The sequence below is a fragment of the Erpetoichthys calabaricus genome, chromosome 3 (assembly GCF_900747795.2).
Source record: "Erpetoichthys calabaricus chromosome 3, fErpCal1.3, whole genome shotgun sequence".
Lineage (NCBI taxonomy): Eukaryota > Metazoa > Chordata > Cladistia > Polypteriformes > Polypteridae > Erpetoichthys > Erpetoichthys calabaricus.
In genome coordinates, this window is record NC_041396.2 from 277,242,354 (window position 1) to 277,269,909 (window position 27,556).

The 27,556-nt window shown below is 38.1% G+C and overlaps 1 protein-coding gene across 1 annotated transcript in view; it reads right to left on the reverse strand.

Annotated features, from left to right (window-relative positions):
- The window catches only part of tp53 (tumor protein p53), an 84,112-nt gene extending 72,759 nt beyond the window's left edge, over window positions 1-11,353 (reverse strand). The window contains exon 1 of the mRNA XM_028798386.2: window positions 11,088-11,353. The gene's annotated coding sequence lies outside the window, so the exon portion shown is untranslated. The remainder of the gene's footprint in view (window positions 1-11,087) is intronic.
- Between the last annotated feature and the right edge of the window lie 16,203 nt (window positions 11,354-27,556).

Below are 27,556 nucleotides of genomic sequence, written 5' to 3' on the forward strand. Positions count from 1 at the left end.
ATGTCAACAACAACATAATATTATGTGTACATGGAGACAGAAAATCATAGCCCATAACAAAAGTTAAACTCACCAGAAAGGACAAACTGTGGTTTTTCATTGTTACTGCAAATCCTTCACATGTCATAATTTTAAGCCACAACTGAACTAAGCAAAGAAAAAAAGTGTGAAAGAGTAAATCCAATATTTCCATTTGTAAAGTATGGCATTGATCTATGGTCAGCTAGGTGAGGAGTGTTGCTTGGGACATTGCACATGGATGGTCCACATACATGATTGTCAAATACCTCATTTGACCCTGAGCAGTAAAATGTAACTTGCTAGTGTACTGAAACAGATTGCAAAAAAAGTAAGGATCATTCGATGAAATGTTATCATTAAACAAAACAGGGATCAGGCAAAAAAGACAATCAACCATACACCTGAGACAAATCAAAATTCAGAATCAAAAGACAGAAATAAAGAAGTACTGTCAGTAGCTAGAGAAGTAAAGAAACAACACTAACGAGAGTTTCTAGAAGTACCAATGACATCATGGGATGCAACTTCCAGGACACGGCCCGTAGCTACCCTCCATCACATAATAGCAAATGGTCTTCAAAATGGTGCTGCAGTGTTGTAATAGTTGATTTTCAACTAAACCAACCAGTAGAACATGTGTAGGTCAAAATGGGCCAAGGTCTAATACAGAGGGTCTTCCACCAAAACCAAAATGCAATCCAATATCCAGAGTCAAAAAACAGGCAGAGATTTGTCCATCCATCCATCCATTTTCCAACCCGCTGAATCCAAACACAGGGTCACGGGGGTCTGCTGGAGCCAATCCCAGCCAACACAGGGCACAAGGCAGGAACCAATCCTGGGCAGGGTGCCAACCCACCGCAGCAGAGATTTAACCAGGAAAATTAAAAAGAGAAAAAATAATAAAATGAGGTCTTTTGCACAGCAATTCAAAGGTTTATCCATCAAATTCGGATGCATTGTACCTGTCTGTGGCAACTTTAAATTGTCTCCCTGATGACATCACAAATTAGTGTATCCCAAAGAGTTTAGGGAGTGTTTCCTATGGAAACGACTAAAACTTCTTCTTCTTCTTCTTTTGGCTACTCCTGTTAGGAGTTGCCACAGAAGATCATCTTCTTCCATATCTTCCTGTTCTCTACATCTTGCTCTGTCACACCCGTCACTTGCATGTCTTCTCTCACCACATCCATAAACCTTCTCTTATGCCTTCATCTTTTCCTCTTCCCTGGCAGCTCCATCCTTAGCATCCTTCTCCCAATATACCCAGCATCTCTCCTCTGTACATGTCCAAACCAACACAATCTCACCGCTTTGACTTTGTCTCCCAAATTTCCAATCTGAGCCAACTCTCTAATGTACTCATTTCTAATCCTATCCATCCTCGTCACACCCAATGCAAATCTTAGCATCTTTAACTCTGCCACCTCCAGCTCTGTCTCCTGCTTTCTGGTCAGTGCCACCGTCTCCAACCCATATAACAAAGCTGGCCTCACTACTGTCCTGGATACCTTCCCTTTCACTCCTGCTGATAACTGTCTGTCACAAATCACTCCTGACACTCTTCTCCACCCATTCCACCCTGCCTGCACTCTCTTTTTCACCTCTCTTCCACAATCCCTGTTACTCTGTACTGTTGATCCCAAATATTTAAACTCATCCACCTTCGCCAACTCTATTCCCTGCATCCTCACCATTCCACTGGTCTTCCCCCCATTGACACACATATATTCTGTCTTGTTCCTACTGACCTTCATTCCTCTCCTCTCTGGAGCATATCTCCACTTCTCCATGGTGTCCTCAACCTGCTCCCTACTCTCGCTACATATAACAATGTCATCAGCAAACACCATTCACGGGGACTCCTGTCTAATCTCGTCTGTCAACCTGTCCATCACCATTGCAAATAAGAAAGGGCTCAGAGCCGATCCCTAATGTAATCCCACCTCCATGTTAAATGCATCCGTCACTCCTACCGCAGACCTCACCACTGTTACACTTCTCTCGTTCATACAGTATCCTGTAAAACTCTTTATTCCCCTGTAGTTACTGCAGTCCTGCACTTATTCTTAAATATCGGCACCAGTACACTTCTTATCCACTCCTCAGGCATCCTCTCACTTTCCAAGATTCCATTAAACAATCTGGTTAAAAACTCCACTGCCATCTCTCCTAAACACCTCCATGCTTCCATAAGTATCTCATCTAGACCAACAGCCTTTTCATTTTTCATCCTCTTCATAGCTGTCCTTACTTACTCCTTGCTAATCTGTTGCTCTTCCTGATTCACTATCTCCGCATCATCCAACCTCTTCTCTCTCTCATTCTAAAAAATTCATTCATCAGCCTCTCAAAGTACACTTTCCATCTGCTCGAAACACTCTCCTCGCTTGCGAGTACTTTTCCATCTTTATCCTTCATCACCCTAACCTGCTGCACATCTTTTCCAGCTCAGTCCTTCTGTCTAGCCAATCGGTACAGGTCCTTTTCTCCCTCCTTAGTGTCCAACCTCTCATACACTCATCATATGCCTTTTCTTTAGCCTTCCCCACCTCATTCTTCACCTTGCTCCTTATCTCCTTATACTCTTGTCTACTTTCTACATCTCTCTGACTATCCCACTTCTTCTTTGCCATCCTCTTCCTCTATATACTCTACTGTATTTCCTCATTCCACCACCAGGTTTCCTTTTCCTCCTTCCTCTTTCCAGAAGTCACGATAAGCACCCTTCTTGCTATCACCCTTACTACATCTGCTGTAGTTTCCCAGCTGTCCGGTAACTCTTCACTACCACCCAGTGCCTGTCTCACCTCCTCCCTAAACTCAACCTTGCAGTCTTCCTTTATCAACTTCCACCATTTGATCCTTGGCTCTGCCCTCACTCTCTTCCTCTTCTTGATCTCCAATGTCATCCTACAGACCACCATCCTATGCTGCTTAACTACACTTTCCCCTGCCACCACTTTGCAGTCTTCAATCTCCTTCAGATCAACTCTTCTGCATAGAATGTAATCTACCTGTGTGCATCTTCCTCCACTGTTGTACTTAACCCTATGTTCCTCCCTCTTCTTAAAATTCGTATTCACCACAGCCATGTCCATCCTTTTGGCAAAATCCACTATCCTCTCACCTTCTTCATTCCTCTCCTTGACACCAAACCTACCCATCACCTCCTCATCTCCACTGTTCACATCACCAACATGCCCATTGAAATCTGCTCCAATCACCACTTTCTGTCCCTTGGGTACAGTGTTCATCACTTCATCCAACTCACTCCAAAAATCTTCTTTCTCACCCATTGCACACCCAACTTGCGGTGCATATGCACTAACAATGTTCATCATCACACCTCCAGTTTCCAGCTTCATAATCATTACTCTGCCTGACACTCTTTTCACCTCCAAAACACTCTTGACATACTGTTCCTTCAGAATAACTCCTACCCCATTTCTCCTCCCATCCACACCATGATAGAACAATTTGAATCCACCTTCAATCCACCTGGCCTTACTCCCCTTCCATTTAGTCTCTTTTCTAGCTAACTCTCTCCCCTTACCAGTCATACTGCCAACATTCAAAGTCCCTACCTTCAGTTCCACTCTCTTTACTTTCCTCCTCTCCTCCTGACTCCGGACACGTCTCCCCCCTCTTCTTCTCCTTCTTCGGCCAACAGTAGCCCAATTTCCACCTACTGTTGGCTAACAGTACTGGTAGTGGTCGTTGTTAACCCGGGGTTTGACCAATCAATAATGAATAAAATCAATAATGATGAATTTTTCAAATCTTCACATGTACTCCAAAATTTTCAAAGTGTGAAAAAATGTTGCAATGGAAAATCAGTCCTAGATTTTATAGTATGAGTATGACAGAATTATAACAGGTCAAAGACCATTTATTATATATTTTATTTGTCAATCATAAGTAAATAGAAAAATGCAAAAAATGTCAACATAATTTAAAAATGACAGCCACTATTGAAAAGAAAAAAGGACAGGCTTTACAGATGAAAAAAAGAATAATGAGTTACCGTGTGTCATGGTTACTGCATTGTGGCCTGGGGTCTTGGGCGTTCAAGTTTAAGCCAGCAGGTGGCAGGTTCAGTGTTCTACTCTAAGTCACTTTATGGCCATGACCAAGTACCTTAATCTGCTTAGGCTTCTATAAGCCACAACCGAAGGCTCCAAAATGAATTTTAAGTATATTTAAAATTACAAAATACTTTGATCTCTAAGTCAACTGGGAAAATGGTGTCTGCTAATAATACATATTCCACCCTGCAAAAAAGAAACCTCAGATTTAACTATTTTAATAATATGTTTAAATTTTGTTTGGAGTTTAATTACTGGTGTAAACATAGTCTGTTGGTCAAAAGTGACGTTTAACATGAAGAAAACCCATTTATTTCACTTACTTGAACACATTTCAGGATTAAATGTGTACACTGTGTGGCCAAGCTGTGATAGTATTAATGAAGGTACTTTTCAGCCCAAAACATGCTAAGAAGTGCCACTGGGGGTCTTTTCTGCCCACTGCTATCAGGCATTTCAATGCTTCCTCCCAGGGCATTCAGTAAGTTTATTTTGAAATACCTGTACAATAGTCATTCATCCATCCATCCATCCATTTTCCAACCCGTTGAATCCGAACACAGGGTCACGGGGGTCTGCTGGAGCCAATCCCAGCCAACACAGGGCACAAGGCAGGAAACAATCCCAGGCAGGGTGCCAACCCACCGCAGGACACACACAAACACACCCACACACCAAGCACACACTAGGGCCAATTTAGAATCGCCAATCCACCTAACCTGCATGGCTTTGGAATGTGGGAGGAAACCGGAGCGCCCAGAGGAAACCCACGCAGACACGGGGAGAACATGCAAACTCCACGCAGGGAGGACCCAGGAATCGAACCCAGGTCCCCAGATCTCGTAACTGCGAGGCAGCAGCGCTACCCACTGCGCCACCGTGCCGCCCATAGTCATTCATTCATTTATTTATACATATCTATTGATTGATATTGCTGTATTATTTGTCATGTGAGTCTGTATCCTTGTTTTTATGTTTCTGCTGCTGTATGCATGTGAATTTCCCCTAGGGATTAATAAAATTATCTAATCTAATCTAAATATGTTTTCATAATTAAGCATTTACTAACTTCAAAATCAAACATATGTATGTACATTTTCTTTGGTTATACAGTACAAAAAATCAAGTTCTTTTTCCCCCTTGATGTTTCATGTTTTTATTATCATATTAATCAGGACCTAAATCTAAAAAAATCCTAATTTTAATATCATATAGAAAATAATGAATGACTGTGTCAAACCTCAAGAAAGTACACTTTTGAGTTCTAGATTTTATTTTATTCAGCTAAAGAATATTCACAATGCCTTTGACAAATCCTGGAAGTGTGAGTATATATAAGGGGATCAAGCATTGCTACAAATTAGGTTATTCATCTGGCATTCCCCATGTTGACTTGTGAGAATTTTTGTCCTAGTATGCATTATCATACGAAGCTGGAATGTAAGGGTACACCCAGTGGAGATGGGCTGCAGGTGCTTTGTAGGCTGCTCCACTACAAGACTGCTGAAAGAATTGGGCATTGGAGGGCAGGCCTAGAGGAAGGCAATTAAGGAACTTGCCAGATGCAGTCACTGGCTGTGGCTGAAGTGAAAGGAGTCAGTATGGGCTGCCTAATAACCATTTAGTAACCGTGTGACACACACCCAGGTCTGATCAGCCTGTGGTGGGCCTGCCTCGGCTGAAGGTGTCTTGTGGCAAAGGCCAAAACACCCTATGAGGAGAGGATACACAACTGATGATGTGCTGTGATGGTGGAAACAACACCAAGTGGTCACCATCAATGTCATCCCAATAATGAAGCCATTTCCCAATTCAACTCAAGGCAAGTGCTGTGCTGAATTGTCAGGGATGGTAACACCAAGTCCTATTAAACAAACTATACTGGGTTTAAATAAAAATGAGATACTGTATATGGTTATCAGACACAAGTCTTATAAAAGTTTTTATATTCCTGCAAAATGCTGAACTAGCTGTGAGATGAATAGCATTCTCATTTCGTATTATAAACTATGTAACAAGCTCTGTTTAAAATTACACAGTACACAAATCTAAATGTATGCAATGTAAATGTGTTTATATTCTCAGACCAGGAGTGAACACCAAATAAATGCAATTTTTTTTATGAAAACTAATAAGAATGTAAATATATAGTAAGGGAATAATGACAGAATCAAATTAATCATGCTGGAGGAGCATTTGAGACTTTGAGGACATATATTATTTTTTTCATTTTTTACTGAAAACATGTTAGATGTTGTGCATTTTGTCATAAAATAATTTAGCCTGGAAGTTTTCAAGTGCTTTTAAATATTTTCTAGGCCACATTATGCATATAATTAAAATATGTGTGCACAATTGAAAATTTGCTGTTATTTCTAGAACTTAGGTTTAGAGTAGTCATGAAGCCCATACCTCTTGACTATTTTTTAATAGCAGCCCTAAAAAGTAAAATGCTGACCTAATAAACATGAACATCATAAACACATTCACAGTATGGACACGAGCACAACTGTGGTGAAATAAATGACTTAATGATGATTTTGAAATAGAAAAATTATGCAGCACATAAACTATTTTAAAATAACTTTAACATGTAAGCACAGTCCCTTGAAGACCTACACATTTTTCTTTCTACAGCAATATCCAAGGCATACCTCTTTTTAAAGTTCAGTAAAATTTTAGGTGTAGAATTTTATTATTTGTTATTCATAACATATCATTTAATGATGATCTAAATAATTTATGATAAAGGATTAAAATTATACAATGCCAAAAATACTGTACTTCATAAAATGCTGACATTTATTTACTATCTGTAGACACTAGGCATGAAATTGAACTTTGCTTTTCACAGCAATTCAGAATGAAAGAAAAATGAGTGATTTAGAAAATACAGAATTTTATACTGAATACTGAAAATGAGAAAAGTATATTCATTCATAGAGTTAAAATAAAAAAAAAGTTATACAAATATAACAATATACATAAATCAAAACCAGGTGGCTAATTATTCAAGTATTTCTTTCATAATGTAGTTAATGTTTTTGTAGTTACTTATAAAGGAGGCGTCTATAAATGCATTGATATGTTCAACTCTAAATAAGCACAAAAATTTAAAAAAATATGTGAACAGTTTGCATTTTCAATTTTTAACACTTCTTTAAAGAAAATAAATAGATGGACATGTTGCTTTTTCTGTATTGTAAAGCTTTGAATGGGTAAATATGAATATCTTCAAATTATAATATAACAAATTGTAATATGAAATGCTCTCAGATATAAAAGTGTTATGTACATTGTAAGTAACTGTTTTATATATAAAAATATATACATACTTTGAACATATACACAATCATAAAATACACATACATACATAGAATGTGTGTGTGGGGCAGTGTGTGTGCATGTATATTACACACAAATATGCTTATGTAGTTGGATTCTGTGCATAGAAAAATGGTTTGGACAAATGAGAGTAAGATTATGTGGGTGCGTTTATTATTATTATTATCTAGTATATGCCTTTATCAAAGGGGAATCACAGAAACAATTAATTTTCTGCTAAGTTATTTAATCATACTTTTAGTAAACTATACTCTACATGTCACACTACACATCATTTATAATTATATTTATATGTGTATATACATTTATTTAAAAATAATACCATAAGTGCCTGGGTGGGGGCACCAGCTACAAAACATTGCATACATTCTTCCCTGTACAAATGGAGAATTTGTTCAAAATCTGGTCGATATGCTGTAGGTTTAAAACTATGGATCTGCATACCAGACAAATACACATGCACCACACATACACACAAACATATATACTATATATATTTAAGAATAAATATGTATATTTAAAACATGTGCACAACAGATTTAGTAAATATTACAATAATTTTTAGTAAGCTGTATATATCCATCCATCCATTATCCAACCCGCTATATCCTAATTACAGGGTCGCAGGGTTCTGCTGGAGCCAATCCCAGCCAACACAGGGTGCAAGGCAGGAAACAAACCCTGGGCAGGGCGCCAGCCCACCGCAGTCACACACACTAGGGACAATTTAGAATCACCAATGCACCTAACCTGCATATCTTTGGACTGTGGGAGGAAACCGGAGTACCCGGAGGAAACACATGCAGACACGGGGAGAACATGCAAACTCAACGCAAGGAGGACCCGGGAAGCGAACCCAGGTCTCCTAACTGCGAGGCAGCAGCGCTACCCACTGCGCCACCGTGCCGCCCAAGCTGTATACAGTATGCACAAAAACAAAAAAAAAAACCATATACAGTATTACATAATTAATGAACTTGTATATATTTATATTTGAATATAGGAATACATGAAATAGTAGGTGTCTATATTTTTAACACTGTGTTTTAAATATAATACATTTCAGACTCACACACACATGCATAAAAAAATGCATTTACCTACAGAGACGTTATATAAATTGTACTATACGTAGTATTTGCATATATATTGTTTCTAGCAATAACTATGCAAATGAATCCATTTGTTCAGTTTATGGTGCTGAAAATTATAATTTCAGGCCAGCAGGTGAGTGCAGATTATATACACACACACACATTTATATATATATTATATTCCTATATATATATATATATATATATATATATATATATATATATATATATATATATATTATATTCCTATATATATATATATATATATATATATATATATATATATATAGGAAAGTGATACATTTCAAAATGCAGAAATCTGGATATTATGAATCTTAAATAAAAAAAATCTCTGCATATACAGTATGAATATTTCTTGTCATGCATTACTGTATATGGTGTTTCTCATTTTATGCTTCAAAATTATTTTTTGTTTTACATTGTATTTCTTTTAGACTATATTTAAAATATTTGAAAGAGCACTGAACATTTATATGGAGATACAATTAATAAGAATGAAATGACTATGCAGTATAAAAAGTGTTGATGTTTAAATGTATCTTTAAACATTGTAAAAGGATGAAAACGTAGGTGTTCGTGCAATATAAACTACATATTATAATACACATATGCATATGTATACACCTATATTGTGTATACTGTACACAGTTAAATGGTATATACCCATAGCATTATAACCATCTGGATACATGTACTGTATGTACCAATGAACTGTAAATTGTATATACATGAATATATTCAGCATTTATATATATATATATATATATATATATATATATATATATATATATATACATACACATGCATACATACAGTATATATGATTGAATGCATAAATAAAAAGCAAGCATTTATATATGAATATATAAAAAGAGAGAATATGTGATTAAGTGTATTATATAAATGTGTATTTGAGTTTTTTCCTCGCAATGTAATGCATCTAACTACAGAATACTGCAAAGTACTGTAAATCCTGAAAAAAACAAATATTGGTGTTCTAAAATGTAAGAATTAAACGGCTTTGTTATAAATTTAAAATGGCGCCGATCCAGTTAGTTTAGATTCCTTGATTTTGGCACACTTTGTTATCATAAGAAATTCAATGTAGTTGGAGAAAAGTGCTGCATACTAAAATCCAGTATGTAGAATATACTGCAGTGTTCAGAAATAAAATGTTGTATTTGTAAAAGAGGCCAGACCTTTGCCGAACAGGACACTGTTAAATATATCTTTTTTGGGGATACCAAAATGTTGTTTTAGATTTGTTCAGTTTAAAATAGTTTGGTTGGGCCAGCACTTTTCTTCTTGAGTCTCCTGCCCATTTTTAATTAGAGAGGCCAACTCTGAATATATTAATTTCTAGATTTAATAACAAAGATTTGTTCTATGAAAGGTTTGTGCATAAGTTTCTTTATAAAAATTGTAACTATACTAGTTCTTTAATTTAGATTATAAGTTATGATGACAGTAATCGTGTATGTACAGTAATGATTGTGACAGATTTTTTTTTACTTTAATTATTGTTTGTTTAAATGAATAAAAGCTTTTTTATGTGTTTCAATATCTCGCAATCCAATGAGGGTAGAGGGTAAAAAACATAGTTGTTATTTTACCAGTTGTACAATTAAACCTGAAAAACTTTACATATTTGAATTTTTTTTTTCTGGAAAGTATGTTATAGTTATTTTTGATAATTTTTGCATAAAACATTGTAACAAAAAATTATCCATGTGCTAATAATGAAAAGAGACCTTTCTCTGTAGTTTTCATGTTTCCTCTAGCCTTAAAATGGACTCACCCACCTGCAGCAACATGAGACTGGATAATCCATGCCTTCATCCAACAAATTAAAATCATTTATATCTTCCGAAAACAGTAAAAACGAAGCGCTTTCATCCAAATCCATTATCCCGATTTCGGAAAATGCGGCAAAAACAGAAAGTATGGCCAATTTATACTGACAATGAAGGCCGGGGGGGGTGACGTGAGGGGGCAGGGTGTTAGTTAAGGGGAAAAAACGGCTAAAAATGCTTGAAAATGGAGAAAAAAGAGAAATATATTACGTCTTGGCCAATCGGCGGCCACACCAGGTGCCGACGAACCAGGAGCACATATTCTTATTGGTTGTAGACACCCCAAAAAGAGGTCTGGAAACGCCCCATATCTTTTTAAGTGCCTGCTGTTATATTCAAGTTTTTTTTTATTATTATTTAAGCATCTCTTTTTTGAATAAGAAAAATAAGGAAGGAGACTTTATCTCTTTCAGATAATTTAAAATAATTTCTACTAAGATAATACTAAACTGTGAACAATTGAATAAAAAAGTACCTGCAAGTCTTCAGCTAAAACCAGGAAATGAATGCAGAGAAAAGCAACCTAAAAAAAAAATCACCCAATAAACTAAAGAAAAATAATTTCAAGAAATGCCACCGGTTTCTCTTTGGCGTTTTTAATTCATTTTTTCATTCAGAGCATGTTCATTCATTACTGACAAGCTGCAGTTTAAACTTGTACATACCACTATCTTCTACAGTGTCACCATCTCCTAAAGGCCAACAACTCTGTAATCCAGTCCAGCTCTGCTTGTTTCCTTCAGCGTCATGGCTTGTTTCTTTTTCTTTCTTTCTCCTGATTTGTTTTTGAAAACTGAAACACGGCCGTTGCTGTAAAGGAAGATTCAGTAGTCTATCTGCTGACTAAGATGGGGATTTTTTTTTTTCAAGCACCGGTTCAAACTGCAATGTCACAATCAGCTTCAAATTCCTCCTCCCACAGCTAAACGGAAAGAGACAAGCGCCACATCACTTTTTTGTTTCTTTCATTTGCAAATACACACACACACACACACAGAGGCACATGTTAATTTTTTTCTCAGCATAAACCTCAGTTAGGCTTCACAGCATTGTATAATTATATGCTTTGTGCCACCAAAAAAAAAAAAAAAAAGGCTGGATCATCACTGTGCACTGAGTCAGTTAATTTCTTACCTTAAAGTAAACAAGCTAATTTTCAGCCATGTTAAAATGACTCTAGGATGAAATGCTGCCCAAAAAAAAAGATTATGGTTTATCTCTTCTTTATGCATGTTTTAAAGTCACAAAGTGAGAATGGGTAGTAATTTCTCGTGATTACAGTCTCTTACCATTTCATTTATTTATTCAGTTACTCTTTTATTCAAAACAATTTATAGTACATGAGTGCAAGAAGACAGATGCTGGAGCAACCATACCATGTTAGCTAATTAAACTGAAGAGAGCTAATTAAGCAAGAGTTATCATATAATAAATCCAAATAAAGTACAGGAAGCATCTAGCCATCCTTTTTCTGAATTTGCTTTTTCTAGTATAGGGTCTCTAAAAGATGGACCACTTCTTAGCAGAAAGGACCACAAAGCAGGAACTACCCTTTAACTGCAAGCCAGAATCACTCACTTACATCAATATAGACTTGCTGTATTTGGTGTCTTTTGTATGCAGAATCTGGAGAAACTGAAAGTAAACCATGAAAACATATACAAGATATGCACAGTTTCCACAAAAATCAGCCAGCTAAGAACTGAATTCAGGTATAAGCAGCCCATGACGGCAATTTTGTCAGTTGTCCTAATTTGCCACACAGAAAAAAATCCCTGAGGACTTCAGTTTATACATAGTGGCTATTAATAAAAAAATAATATCAAAAGGACTATATGTTATGTGATGTGCAGAAATAGATAGTGACAGACAACACAGAATATTTGTATTTGGCCTAAGGGTTTAAATGAAGTCTGAAAAGATTATATTTTAAAAAGAAAAACTCACACACCCAAAACTGGTTAGGACAGCCCGCCTCCTACAACACCTACACTACTTCCCCTTGCAGCTTTTCATACAGCGTGTTGCTATTAATAACATACGTTGATGACCATATCATTGCTCACCATTAAAGCTTTTATTATTTGTAAAAAAATATTATTACTATTGTGTCTTTGGTTTTTGCGTATATACAGGGTGATTTATAAGATCATGATACAGTACTATTCTTCACAGATATTTTTTACAGTTGGTGCACAGACAGGTTAATTTTTCTCCTCAGTGTCACACAGTAAGTCAGACACAGGAACTGAACTAACAACTTTGTGCTTCAACTTTTTATTTTTTTGCAAATCGCTTTTGTCACCTCACAGTTCTTGGACACCAGGTGGATTTCTCAAATGGATGCCTTCTGTGTGAACAGTGCATGTTTTCCCTGTGTTACTGTATATAGATTTCCTCAGGGACATTTGTTTTGTTCTCAGGTCAGAGACACTATTTTTCACCAGTGAAGGGTGACAGTGAACAGAAAGCACATGGTATTTGTCCAGTAGAAACTGGAGTATGAACAGTATTTAATAACAATAAAATACATCTTGTAATCTTTGCTCCCCAATTTTCAAGCTTTCTATCCATAGTATTATTCACAAGTTAATGTATGTCTGTAAATTTAAATCCATTTTGTCAAAAAAATAAATTTTTATTAATAGCACATATGAAATTTCAAGCAATGCAGCTCACAACCATATTTTAGAAAAACATAAAGTTAATTTTGACATTGGTCATCATGGAATTTTTGAGTAGCTTTCAAGATTCTTGGCCCCGTAACCTGGAGCCACTATATTTCGGAGAATAAATAGCTGGGACACTTTCCAGTTTATTTGGGGGAAAGAAGATCAAGGTAGTTTTCTTTGACGTGCAGTACACAGATGCAACCAACCTGGTGTGTGACAGAGTAAAAAATGGCAGTGAACAGAGAAGTTATCCGCATAGGTTATAGTAAAAAGAAAAAGAAAGCTTTCGAATTTCAACTCATAAATGAACTTTGATGCCAGTCTCTTTTCAGTTATATGTGGTTAAGGCAAGATGAAGTTAAGAGAGGTAAACAAAATGATGGCAATGTGAAATGAGAAGGGAATGAAAAGGGAAATGAAATACAGTAAAGAGAATGAATAAGAGTTAAGAGCAAAGAGCAAAAGGCAGCAAGATTTTAGAAGGAAAAAATGATACAAGATTAGCCCTTGGCTGCCCATTCCTTTTCCTTCTTGTGGAGTTCACTTGTTGTTGTGGTATTGTACTTTCCTGCTGTATAAAGATCTTGTCATTTGCTCTGTAATGCAACACATAACAAAAAACACAACATAAAGCATGCTGCCAATTGTAAAGGAGAAACTTGTAGGGAATGAAACTGCAAAAGATAATAAAACATGTGATAAAAGACATGAGTTAGGCAGCAGGATGCCCTGGTGGGTTTAAAGAACCAAAAAAAGCTCAGATGGAGCGAGCAGGAGAAAAATGAAAATAAGAATGTGGGCCACACATCCTGTAGGAGGCAAGGGGACCTATTGTTTACTGAAGCTCAAAAAAGTATAAGATTAATATTTCACAGTGCCTTTTAGTGACTGTTTATTAGATTGCTCCTTTCTATGTCTTATTATTGCATTTTTCCTACATTAAATCCTATTATTTGTAAATATTCTAGGCCTTTTGGCATATTTTGAGTTTGGGATCAACTCAAGAACACCTCCTAGTTAATCAAATCCCATAATACACAAAAATGAAGATTGTTTTGTATTAATGTTAGAAACATCCATCCATCCATCCATTTTCCAACCCGCTGAATCCGAACACAGGGTCACGGGGGTCTGCTGGAGCCAATCCCAGCCAACACAGGGCACAAGGCAGGAACCAATCCTGGGCAGGGTGCCAACCCACCGCAGGACACACACAAATACACCCACACACCAAGCACACACTAGGGCCAATTTAGAATCGCCAATCCACCTAACCTGCATGTCTTTGGACTGTGGGAGGAAACCGGAGCGCCCGGAGGAAACCCACGCAGACACGGGGAGAACATGCAAACTCCACACAGGGAGGACCCGGGAAGCGAACCCGGGTCCCCAGGTCACCCAACTGCGAGGCAGCAGCGCTACCCACTGCGCCACCGTGCCGCTGTTAGAAACATTGTAAGTATAAAAAGTAGTTTCATAAAACTCTTAGAACACTGAAAAACAGAGATTAAATACAAAGTAATAACTAGACGGATAAATAAAAAAATGATAAGAAGTGGATGCCTTCTTTTTGGGGTAACCTTAGCACTTGTGTGTACATATAGTAAAATTTAAATCTGATCCTCAGTTAAATTATTTAAAGACCAGGGAAGTCAGAACTGATCCTGGACTGTCTGCTGTTGTTCTGTCAGGCAGTATGCCGACTCCCTACTGAAATACACATAGAATGGAACCACTGAACCTGAACCCATGTTGGTGCCACAACAAGTGGACAAGTATCAAGGTTTCCTCCTAAACCTTCTTAACTGCAAAACAGTCCATTAAAGCTAGTTATCAAGGAACACACTACCCTGGCCTGAGACACAGTATACAATGACAGCACCCAATGTCTTAAATCAGTCTCTGGGACTTTCCTTTGTGAATGGAAGCTTTCTCTTGACAATACCAAAGATGTGCTTTCTGACCTTCAGCCCATAATCCATAAACGTATATGATGTCGATGTAATAGTGGTTTTCCCCGTGACTTGTAATTAAGTTGTGCCATAGCACATAAATTTAATACTAAACAGTTTCATTAATATCCCACAGTTTAGTAAAAATGACATTTAACAGCATTAAAACTAACTGCCACAAAACTACACAATCGATATGAATATTAAATTAAGACACACTACACAATAAAAAAATTATTACCCACCTTTCTCCTAAAATCTTGAAAGAGAAACACTTCTGTATTTGATGGGATACATAATGAGTTTTCAGTGAGATCCAAGTTGTGATGTGCACCACAAAAACTTAAAAAATTGTATACATCCTTAAAAATTCACACCAGCAAACTGTCAAACAAGGACTGCACCCCTCAGAACAATCACACAATTATATATCCATCCATCCATCTATTTTCCAACCCGCTGAATCCGAACACAGGGTCACGGGGGTCTGCTGGAGCCAATCCCAGCCAACACAGGGCACAAGGCAGGGAACCAATCCTGGGCAGGGTGCCAACCCACCGCAGGACACACACAAACACACCCACACACCAAGCACACACTAGGGCCAATTTAGAATCACCAATCCACCTAACCTGCATGTCTTTGGACTGTGGGAGGAAACCGGAGTGCCCGGAGGAAACCCACGCAGACACGGGGAGAACATGCAAACTCCACGCAGGGAGGACCCGGGAATCGAACCCAGGTCCCCAGGTGTCCCAACTGCGAGGCAGCAGCGCTACCCACTGCGCCACCGTGCCGCCCACAATTATTTATATATATATATATACATATTCACGGCATTCGAAGTCTGTGTCACAATCTGATAGTGTGGGTGGTTACCTACCAGGTAACGCTTTGTGGTTGGCCAGCAATCTGCTAACATCCGCCACGGTGCCCTCAGTTTGTGAAGAGCAGATCATAGAATGGTTGAAATATATTTGACAGTAAACTATTTCAACCATATATATATATATATTATATATATATATGCAATGTTCCTTAATATAATATATGCATCTTGTTCCTTAATATACTAAATTTGTCTGTAAACTTCATATACACGTGGTAGTGTGTGATTTTTGCCTAACTGTGTAAGTCTGTGTTTTATATAACACCTTTCACAGAAAACTCCACAAATGTTCAGATGCAGAGTCAAGCAGATAGGCACTCATATTCCTAACTCTGAAAATACAACCAGTAAGGGATGCCTTACAGCTCTAGAGTCTTAGGTTCAAATTTCTGGGCTCTACTTTTGAGGAGTGTTTGTATAGGATTTCTTCAGACAGTGTGTGAGTGAAAGTGCCTATTCATGAGCTTGCACCCCATCCAGATATGGCTTTCATCTTGCATACAGTACTGTTAAGGTACACACCAGTAACCTGCAACCTTAAATAGAATAAATAGGTTAGAACTGCATGAGATAGATGTAAATAAATGAGACAAAAAAAACCCCACCCAATAAAACACACACACACACACACACACCATGATTCATCCTTTGGGAAGCCTTATTATTATTACTATTCATAATTTAATAGCCTTATCACCACTCAGAGTGTGGATGCAGAGGTGGTCATCTCCTACAAGTACTTGGGGGTCTACATTAATGACAGATTAGACTGGTCTCATAACACAGAAATACTATGTAAAAAAGGTCACAGCAGGCTTTTTTTCTTAGGAGGCTGTGTTCCTTTAATATGGGTAATGGCAACCTTCACATCTTCTATAATAACTATGATGGCCAGTGCAGTTTTCTACACTGTGTTATGCTGGATATCACTTCAAGAGAGACCCATCAAATTAACAAACTAAAAGAGCAGGCCTGGTTATAGGATACACTCTGGAAACTTTGGAGGCAGTAGCGAAGGAGAAAATTAAAACAAAACTGAATGCAAATATGAACTATGTTGCACATCTTCTCTCTAACACACTTACACTGAGGACATTCAACCAATGGATTATTCAGCAGAAGTATGTCAAAAAATGCTACTGGGGCTCCATTACACCAACAGTAAAACACCTGCATAATGCCTCACTATGACTGTAACTGCCATGTCAAACTTTTTTTTTTTGCATTTATGTTTCTTTTTTAGTCATTCTGGTGTGTGTTCAGAACATAGTTTGTGTGTTTGTCTATATCTCTATTTAATAATTAAGCATCTCTAAAAAACTAAATTTCCCCTTGGGGACAAATAAAGTTCTATGGGTCTGTCTGTTATAGGAAAAAGCAAGCAAATAGTCAATGCATTCAAAAATGCTGTACTGATGATCTTTAAGGTAATTTCTTTTTTAAGTCAAAGGGAAAAAATATGTCCCAAGCATTATAAGGATATCAGAGGGAGTGGCATTTTGAGTAATTGTTTATTCTAGGAGCTGACCTGCACTTTTGTGTCGAGCCTCCGGCAAAAGGAAGCCATGCCCACCTCCCTTCAATCTGGTAACACTGGCTGGCTATTACATCAGTGAAGGGTATTTCCAACAAGCCATTTAATTCCAATAACATTCCAAAAGCAACAGCTCAGTGAGATCCAACAAAAGAAATGACCCAAATGTTGTGAGACTAACATTCAGATAGCTTCAAAGGCGAGTGTTTACCAGAAGGAGGTCTAATGAACTTCATGAAAGCTTTGCGTACAGTTTGAGAAGTCCACCAATTCAAAAATATGTCAGTTGAAGGGTAACGGAAAGCCTGTGGCTTCTCAGCAAACACATATTGGATAGCTTCTTCTTCCATGAGGCCACAGCCCACAGCAACAGTGTCCTTATTGGGTGGTCATCAGGTGATGGGCGGAGTCACAGCATTTTGATCATGACTCATTAGAGCAGCATTCCATTTTTGATTTCTTTGCTTCACTTTCATGCAAAGCTAGTTAAAAGTAAGTTATGCAATTTTCTGACATATTCTGTTGCAACACTTTGAATTCAATTAACTTTTGTAAAGTGGTGAAATCCACATGTCATAATGGATCATCCATTTTATGAAACCAAAAAGTGCAAAGAAAGAACCAGTACTGCATTAAACACTACTATATTGCTGGGCTAATAACAGACAGATGGCCAAAAATAAATGGACTAGTTAATTTTAATATTTTTTAAACACAACTAGGGTGCTGAAAATGTACAATCCATATGATCAAAACTCACTGCCAGGAACATAAGCTACCTGTAAACACCCATGTGGTATCAAAGCCAATCCAAACAACAATGGGAGGAACCCTGGTTTGCATTACTGCCTATCAACTTTATAGACCTTGGTACAAATCATTACCTGGTCACTGTGTGAAGTCTGCACATTCTCCCTGGATATTCAGGCCTCATTATAGGAATTGGCTCAAGTTGCTCTTTTTGGATTTTTCTTTTCTTAGCTTTTAGAGCAGCTTCTCAGGTGCAACCCAGTCAGAAGCATAAGGCCCCCAAATGTTCAATTCCTTATGAATAAAATGTGCACGCTGTCACTGCTACATATTTTTAATGAACTGTGGTGTAAACATGTTTCTGTATGTATGGACTGTTGTATGTATGGACTGTATGTATCTACACATGTAATTTTATACAAATGAAAAACTATTTTTCTAATCAAGTCTCTAAAAGGTAATATGCAGAAATGTACTTTACTGCCATCTAGTGACAAAACAGAGATTGTACCTGAAAGACTTTCTTCTAGGTATTGAGTGCTGGATACATAATTAAAACAGAGTTACAATAAACTATACAGTAGGTAGTGGTGAAATATTTTACAGGGTTTTCTTTTTACAAGTCATCATTCAAGTTAACCATCCTTTAATTTTCTGTACTGTCTCATTTCATTATGGGGTTACATAGGCACACAATATCACATAGTGGTTAAGGAACTGGACTCCAGACAACAAGGTTGCTGGCTCAATTTCCACCTCCAAGCTTCAACCCAAAAAATACAACCTTTGGAATATTGCACTAGGCGGGACACTGCAGTATCACCGTTTACTGACATATTTACTTGGTGTGTTTTCTTAGCAAAAGGGCACTAACATCAATAGGCTATAATATAAAACAACAAAACCCCCAGTTAATTGTGCCCTTGAAAACCAAACAGTCCTCGACATTCACAAAGTGAGTTTGTTTTTCTAAAAGGTATCATTTCCCTTTGAAATATAATTGATGTTTGGCAAGGTGTTTACAGTCGTAGGAAGTTGTAAAACAAAGACTGAGCGGAATGAAAGTCGCCAGGATTCAACAGCTGGGAAATGAGCAATATTACATCATGTGTCTGATGGGTCACGAGCATGAGCGGAGCTGGAAGCACTTGAATACATCCACTGTTTCTTTTAAAAGAAGACTGTCCCTCATGGGCCTTGTAATTCAAGCTGACCTAGGAATATAAGAACTGAATTCTCTGTCTTCCTGTGTATGTTAGAATCCTGACTTTATAGAGTGACAAGGATATCATAAAGTGTACTCTTGTATACCTGTGACTCATAGTGTATTTAAAGACCTCCTAAATTTGCAAAAACAAACCTAACATGAAGTGAGTGAACAAAATAGACCGTGAATGAAGAGGAGTATCACATTAGATACCCAGAGAACAAAAATACGGTATTAGCAAAATTATATGTATTTTTCCATTTTGCCCTGTCAAGACTGAGCAAGCCCAGCCCCCCGTTTACAATGCCTGTAGCAACTAATGGCTCTAGGATATGGAATTTAAACCACATGAAACTCAGTTCAATCCCCTCCACTAACTCAATCTGTGACCTTTACTGAATCACTCGACCAGCCTGATTGGCTGATTCAATATTGCATCTATAAAGTGTTTAGAAATGGTGTCAACTATCAAAAGTCTTTATATAATTGTGGTTTCTTTAAAGTATCAGGTATGCTAAATTGTGGCCTTGTCTAAGAAATATTTCTCATCCCGCTGCTCTCCCCTAGAGCCAATATTTATGAAGTCCATTTATCTGTTTTTCAGTCCTGATAGTTTCAGTACTGTGCGATGTACAGTCGGAGCACAAGGAATGAATTTTTGTACAGCCAGTCAGATTGAGCAAGTAATGTTACATTTATGTTTTTGGGATGTGGGGAGACTTCATAGTACCCACAGAACAATTACAGAGCACACTCATGCAAGCAACCATTTACACTGACAGCTGATCTTTGAACTGTAGAAGTAGTTTTCATTGAACATGGGGAGCACATGCAAACTCCATGAAAAAATTACCCAGCCACAGAATAAGTTATGTGCATCTCTGTGGTTGTACTGTAATCTATTTATTGTTCTTCATAAATGAAATATCCACTATTTATATTCTATTATTTATATTTATTTATTTAAATTATTTAAATGTTGCCTTTTTAAATTTGTGATAAGTACGGCATAGAGGCACACTGGTTAGTAATGATTTCTAACCATTCCAGGGACCTGAGTCTGAATGGAAAAATTTGGAATTGTAAGGCAGCACTTACTACTGATGTAACTGATGCAATTAAAATCAGAAATGCAGGAATCTACGATAGCAATCATAAAAGCATAGCAGTGTACTACAGAGACTGATCTTGAGAAATAAAGTTAAAATTTGATGTTTATATATGACTACACAAATCTTGACTGAAAGATATGAGATTCAGAGCTCAGCCTGCGGTCAAATATCAATCCAAAGCTGGAGACAGAAGATGATGGGATAATTTTGTAAGGATCAGTGAAAAGGAGATAAACGTACTTGAGCTGTCCAAGCAATCCCTTTCATCCATTTCATTTCTAAAAGTCTATCTTTGCAGCACTAGGTGGTATGCTGAACAAGCCTTGAATGGCATGGCACTCCATTTCAAAACCCACTCTCACCCAAAATGTCACATGTCTTTAGAATGTGGGAGGAAAACCAGAATAACTGAAGAAAACCCTATACAAAAATTACTGTTGGAACATGCAAAACCAACACCCGCAGAATCTGGCTGGAATTCTGTAATACAGTAGTACTAGCCATGGCACCACCATGCTACCTCCTTGTTGATCAAGTGTAAAGTAATTGAGTTTGGAATGTTTTTAGATGAAATCTGCAGGACTTGATGCATTGTGGTGATTTAAGCAGGAAAACAGCTTTTCCATCACATAAGTGATTCTCTTAAACAGCTGGCGCTCATCATTCATGTAGATGATGTAAAGAAGTGGACCAACTTCAGAACATAGATTGGTACCCCATGAGGACGTTTGCAAGGTACTGGGCTTTGAAAGACAACTGACTGCACAGAGCCCAAAGGTTAGACATATCCAGTAGTATCAGGCCCTTTTAGTCCAGTATTATTTTTAGAGCTTTAAGAAAGACTACACAATTATCAGTGTCAAGGGGTAGGCTTAGGGACATCACAATCAGCATGTCCAATTGTGCATAGTTAAAGCTGAACAGTAACTCAATGTAAGTAAGTGTGTTTGTGTGATTGCCCTGTGATGGACTAATGATCTGTCAAGAGTTGACCCCAGCCTTGTACCCAGCTTTGTCTTGTGATCTGTGACACTGTGCATGAAGAAGCAAGTTCTGAAAGTGATGTGCCTGTTATATTCCTTTTTATTTGCTGTGTTGCTGTGACATCCACAAGGACAGGGACATACTGACAACGTTACAGAAAGCATTCTTTTATTAATACCTTTTAATTGCATTAAATTGCTTGTTTGCATCTGGTAGAGATCTCCTATTATCAGTGAGAAAATGTTAAGTGTGGTTCCAGCTGGAATCATGTTTGAACAAACTTTTATGCATAAATCCATTCCTAAAAGTGCCACATAACTATGTAACTAGCTCCTCTGGGGGTTGAACACAGCAAAGAATTGTTAATTGTACTGCTAAATACGGCATTCTGGTGGACAGCACATGGATAAGATAAAGAAAAACTAATCTAAGTCTGTGAGCAAAAGGATGGGATATATGAAATGTAGTAGATGAACAACTAAAAAGAGAAAGTTAACCAGTTAACAGAATGGCCAATAAGGAAATAAAATGCAAGAGTTGGAAAATTACCCGGGTTCGCTTCCCGGGTCCTCCCTGCGTGGAGTTTGCATGTTCTCCCCGTGTCTGCGTGGGTTTTCTCCAGGTGTTCCGGTTTCCTCCCACAGTCCAAAGACATGCAGGTTAGGTGCACTGGCGATCCTAAATTGTCTCTAGTGTGTGCTTGGTGTGTGGGTGTGTGTGTGTGCCCTGTGGTGGGCTGGCACCCTGCCCGTGGTTTGTTTCCTGCCTTGTGCCCTGTGTTGGCTGGGATTGGCTCCAGCAGACCCCCTGTGACCGTGTAGTTAGGATATAGCGGGTTGGACATTGATTGACTGACTGACTGGCTGAGATGGAAAATTATACAACAACAACATTTGTTTATATAGTACATTTTCATACAAATAATGTATCTCAAAGTGCTTTACATGATGAAGAATGAGAAAAAAAAGACAAAATAAGAATTAAAATAAGAGAACACTAATTAACATAGAAATGTTTCTAGGAAGTAGGATAGACAATGCAGTTTTAGTTACACAAAAGAGTTACAATTTTATGTTAACAAATAATTCATCTATAAGAATACTTGCCTAACTCAGTTTAAGCTTGTATGGGATAGATCCTTTCCCTGCAGTCCATCATAGACCACATTCATACACACACCCACATTCACAGACATCAAGCCATTCATATATCTTTCTATTTATCTATCTATCTATCTATCTATCCATCCATCCATCTATCCATTTTTAACCTTCTTATCCAATTCAGGCTTTCAAGAAGATGGTAATTATAATAGTAGCATTGTAATGAAAGTGGAAACCAACCTTGTACAGGGTGCCAGTCCATAGCAGGGCACACTCAGGCTAGAGGAGTAGAGGAGGAGTAGAGACAAGACAAGCAAGTCAAGCAAGTCAAGCAGTTGCCTAAGATCCTGAATTGGGAGGGGACACAAGAGTGTCCGTTTACAATGTTTCTAATTATAACGACGAATCTGTGGGAACCCCACTGAAGCATACTATCATCTGACTACAATGACACAGTAGGAAATCCCAAAAGAAGGGGCGAAATGACTGTTGCCAGAGTGTTTGCGATAAGCATTACTTTTTTAGCAACTTTAAATGTAATCAGCACCATATTTCCTAAATCATGAAGAGGATTTAAACGTGAAGAAGCAAAAAGCTGAAAAAAACAACAGGAGGAAAAGAAGAAGCATAACAGTGGTAAGTAACAGAATCTGTAATGTTGACTCAGTTAAGTATGTTTATATTAACCTGGGCATATTTAATTGAAGGGTGTTGGAAATGAACTTCAGACACATAGGAGTGTCTCACACACAAATGGACAGAGTGTTCTACGGCAGTTGAGGTGAATAGCTGATAATTTATATGGAGTAAAAAAGTAATTACTTCCATCAGTAAAACAAAAATTATAACCCAGCCACAGGGGATGCACAAACCAGTGTGTTTCTTCATGCTGGTGCAAAGCCCAGATAAATGGGGAGGATTAGGTCAGGAAGGGGATCCGGTGTAAAATTTTGCCAGATCAACATGCGGACAACAATACAAATTTCCATACCGGATTGGTTGAGTCCCGGCCGGGACACCCCTATTATGGAAGGATGGGGGAAGGCAGCTTTTTTTAGAACACTGCTTTCCCCAAGATGCCAGATGGCAGCTTCCCTGGACTTCAGCAGTGCCCTGAATTCCCACAGGACACTATGGGATATGGAGTTCGGCAACCCTGCTGGCTACCGTGGGTGCCATTAAGGAAAGCTGTGGGAAGATCGTGGGAGACTAAGTTCTCACCTAGAAGTACTAGCGGATCATGAGGACGGAAACTCCGAAGTACTTCCGGGCTGATTAAAAACTTTAATTTTCTGTTTGACCTGGAAGTGCTGGCAGGTCACATGGACGGAAGAGCAGAAGCACTTCCGGGTCAAGAATTATATAAAGGACTGCGGAACACCCTGCAGGTGAGCCAGAGTCAGGTGGAGGTGGACGAAGCTTGCTGGGAGGTGTGGAGGAGAAGAGAATTGTTATTGTGTGCTATTTTGATTATTTGCCTGTTATTTATGCTTGTGGTGCTTAAGGGCACGGTTTATAGAAGTGTCCTGCGTTTCTGTCTGTTGGGTTTCAGGGGCAACAGTGAACCCTGGAACCAATTTTTAGGAATAAGGGGGATGTGCAGTGCTGTAGTAACTACAGGAGGATAAAATTGATGAGCCACTGCATGAAGTTATGGAAAAGTGTAATGGAAGCTAGGTTAAGAAAGGAGGTGATGATTAGTGAGCAGCAGTATGGTTTCATGCCAAGAAAGAGCACCACAGATGCAATGTTTGCTCTGAGGATGTTGATGGAGAAGTATAGGGAAGGCCAGAAGGAGTTGCATTGTGTCTTTGTGAACCTGGAGAAAGCATATGACTGGGTGCCTCGAGAGGAGTTGTGTTATTGTACGAGGAAGTCGGGAGTGGCAGAGAAGTATGTAAGAGTTGTACAGGATATGTACGAGGGAAGTGTGACAGTGGTAAGGTCACATCAGGGATCGGCTCTGAGCCCTTTCTTATTTGCAGTGGTGATGGACAGGTTGACAGATGAGATTAGACAGGAGTCCACTTGGACAATGATGTTTGCTGATGACATTGTGATCTGTAGCAAGAGTAGGGAGCAGGTTGAGGAGACCCTGGAGAGGTGGAGATATGCTCTAGAGAGGAGAGGAATGAAGGTCAGTAGAAACAAGACAGAATACATGTCTGTGAATGAGAGGATGGTCAGTGAAATTGTGAGGATGCAGGAAGTAGAGCTGGTAAAGGTGGATGAGTTTAAATACTTGGGATCAACAGTACAGAGTAACGGTGATTGTGGAAGAGAGGTGAAAAACAGAGTGCAGTCAGGGGAATGGGTGGAGAAGAGTGTCAGCAGTAGTTTGTGACAGATGGGTGTCAGCAGGAGTGAAAGGGAAGGTCTACAGGACGGTAGTGAGACCAGCTATGTTATATGGGTTGGAGACGGTAGCACTGACCAGAAACCAGGAGACAGAGCTGGAGGTGGCAGAGTTAAAGATGCTAAGATTTGCACTGAGTGTGACGAGGATGGACAGGATTGAGTACATTAGAGGGTCGGCTCAGGTTAGACGGTTGGGAGACAAGAGAGGCGAGATTGCGTTGGTTTGAACATGTGCAGAGGAGAGATGCTGGGCATATTGGGATAAGGATGTTAAAGATAGAGTTGCCAGGAAAGAGGAAAAGAGGAAGGCCTAAAAGAAAGTTTATGGATGTGGAAAGAGAGAGGACATGCAGGTGATGGGTGTGATAGAGCAAGATGTAGAGGACAGGAAGATATGGAACAAGATGATCCGCTGTGGCAAGCCCTTAATTAGAGTAGCCAAAAGAAGAAGTAAAACAAAAATTATGGTTGGAACAAAAGTTGGCATATGACTAGAAAGAAAGCCCAATGGCCTGAAATCAATTGTCTGGAGGTGAAAGTTTGAAAAAAAATGTTTTGCAGCAAACCTTCTAAACTGAAAGGGCATAGAAGGAACTGAAAACAACTATACAACAATGAACTCAGCTCTAAATGTTTTCTGTCAGGCACATTACAATATGTAATTTGTATTTATTTTTATTACTATGTGCCCCTTACATTTAATTTGCTTTTTTTAGTTATTTAGATTTTGGAATTTACTTTATTCAATTATTAATGTTGCATTTATTTATATAATGTTTTAATTAAAATTAAAATAAAGGATTAGTATTTACTAAATTAAATTTTCCCTGTCAATCTTATTAATTTAGAATTTGCCTTAAAATAATGGTAATAAATTTCAACATATCAGGACTTGGGGAGTAGGATGGTGGGGGTTCAGTTTGAGGACCCCATGTTATATTTTCCCTAGGGTTCCCAAAGTCCCTAGAATCAGTTCTGACTCATGCATACAGTAACACTTGCTCATACTAGCCAATTTAGAATTAACCCAACAGACACATATCTTTGGGATGTTGGAAGAAAATCAGAATACCCAGGGAAAAGCCCACACAAACTCTGAGAGAAATGAGCAAACTCTACACAGATAGCGACCAGACTGAGATTCAAACCTTGAACTGTGCAGCTGCACTGCAGCAGTCCTAACCAGTATGCCTGCATGAAGGCCAAGATGACTTACAAGATACATGACAAATACTTACTTACACAATGCTTCTGTATTTTTACAACTGGGATATAAGCAGGTTAACTGACTCTCTCAAAGCCAAACAGACAGTCAAACGTTAATGTCATGAAAAATGAATACATTATGTGAAATTTATTAAATCAAAACTTTGTTTTTAAGTCTGAAATCTATTTCTAACCGAAATCGTTCCATTTTCTTCACTAAAACATACACTTGGTGAAGGTTAAATTGAAGGTCCAATCAAATTTTTTCTCTGTCAGTCTCTAGGTAGAACATTTTCACAATGTTTGATTCCTTGCTCCTATATCTACAATAGCAATAGGAGAGTTTTTTTAGTGACAAGGGGATTAGCTAATTACATTTTCATTTTTAATGGCAGGTCTATTCTCATATTCCTGTAGTTAGGTGAAGCTCACAAAAACTTTGCAGAATTAGTACCTCATGTAGCCCTTAAAAAAGTGTCCAGACACTTGCTTAAGTTCAACTTGTATGACACACCTCAACCTTTTGTAATTTAATAAAATAATATACAATAAGCAATAAGCCTCAAATACATACATTTTTGGTAAATTTATTTTTTTTAAATAATGCTGCACACTTCCAGTAGATAATAACATGGTGGTTTTGTGATCAGTTTTATGAACAGTGCTGCTACACCAGCTATCCAAGAGACTACTTTCAAATCTGGGCACAGTCTCTTTGCATATCAAGTTTGCACATTCCCTCTGTGTCTACATAAGTTTTTTCACATGCTCTGGCTTTCTTTGTTCAGAGTTGCTTCCTGCCTTGGAAGTAAAGGTACTAGAGTAATGTTAAGCAGGTTTAGAAACTGGATAAATGGCCTTCCCCCAGAACAATGCACTCAATCCTGAACCAAAAGAGCTAGAGTGGATACAAGCTATTGTTGCAACTTAACCTGAACCAATGTGACTTGTTTTTACATACACACCGTGTGTAAAGGAAATTAGCAGTGTAAATGAACAAAGTGTTTAATTCAAGCAGAAATTATAATCCACACCACTATGGCCAGCCAAGAGTAAGCCTGACTCCCCTGACGTAAAAAGTGCAAAATCTAATAATAAAGAAGTGAATTAAACAATAAAAGACAAAGTCTACCACTTACTAAGAGATTGGCTAAGAGATCACCTATAGTCACCATGACACTTCAGCAAAAGGACTGAGCACACCTTCATTAAACTATTAGCTAAGCCTTTGTCTGTACCTCAGGTCAAGATCCATTACTGTACACGAATGAACTATATGTTTGACATAAACATGCCAAAAATATTTGGTGTGCTGCAGTTATGCTCTTGAATATTATCTGATTATATTATAGAAGGGTGAATGGGCT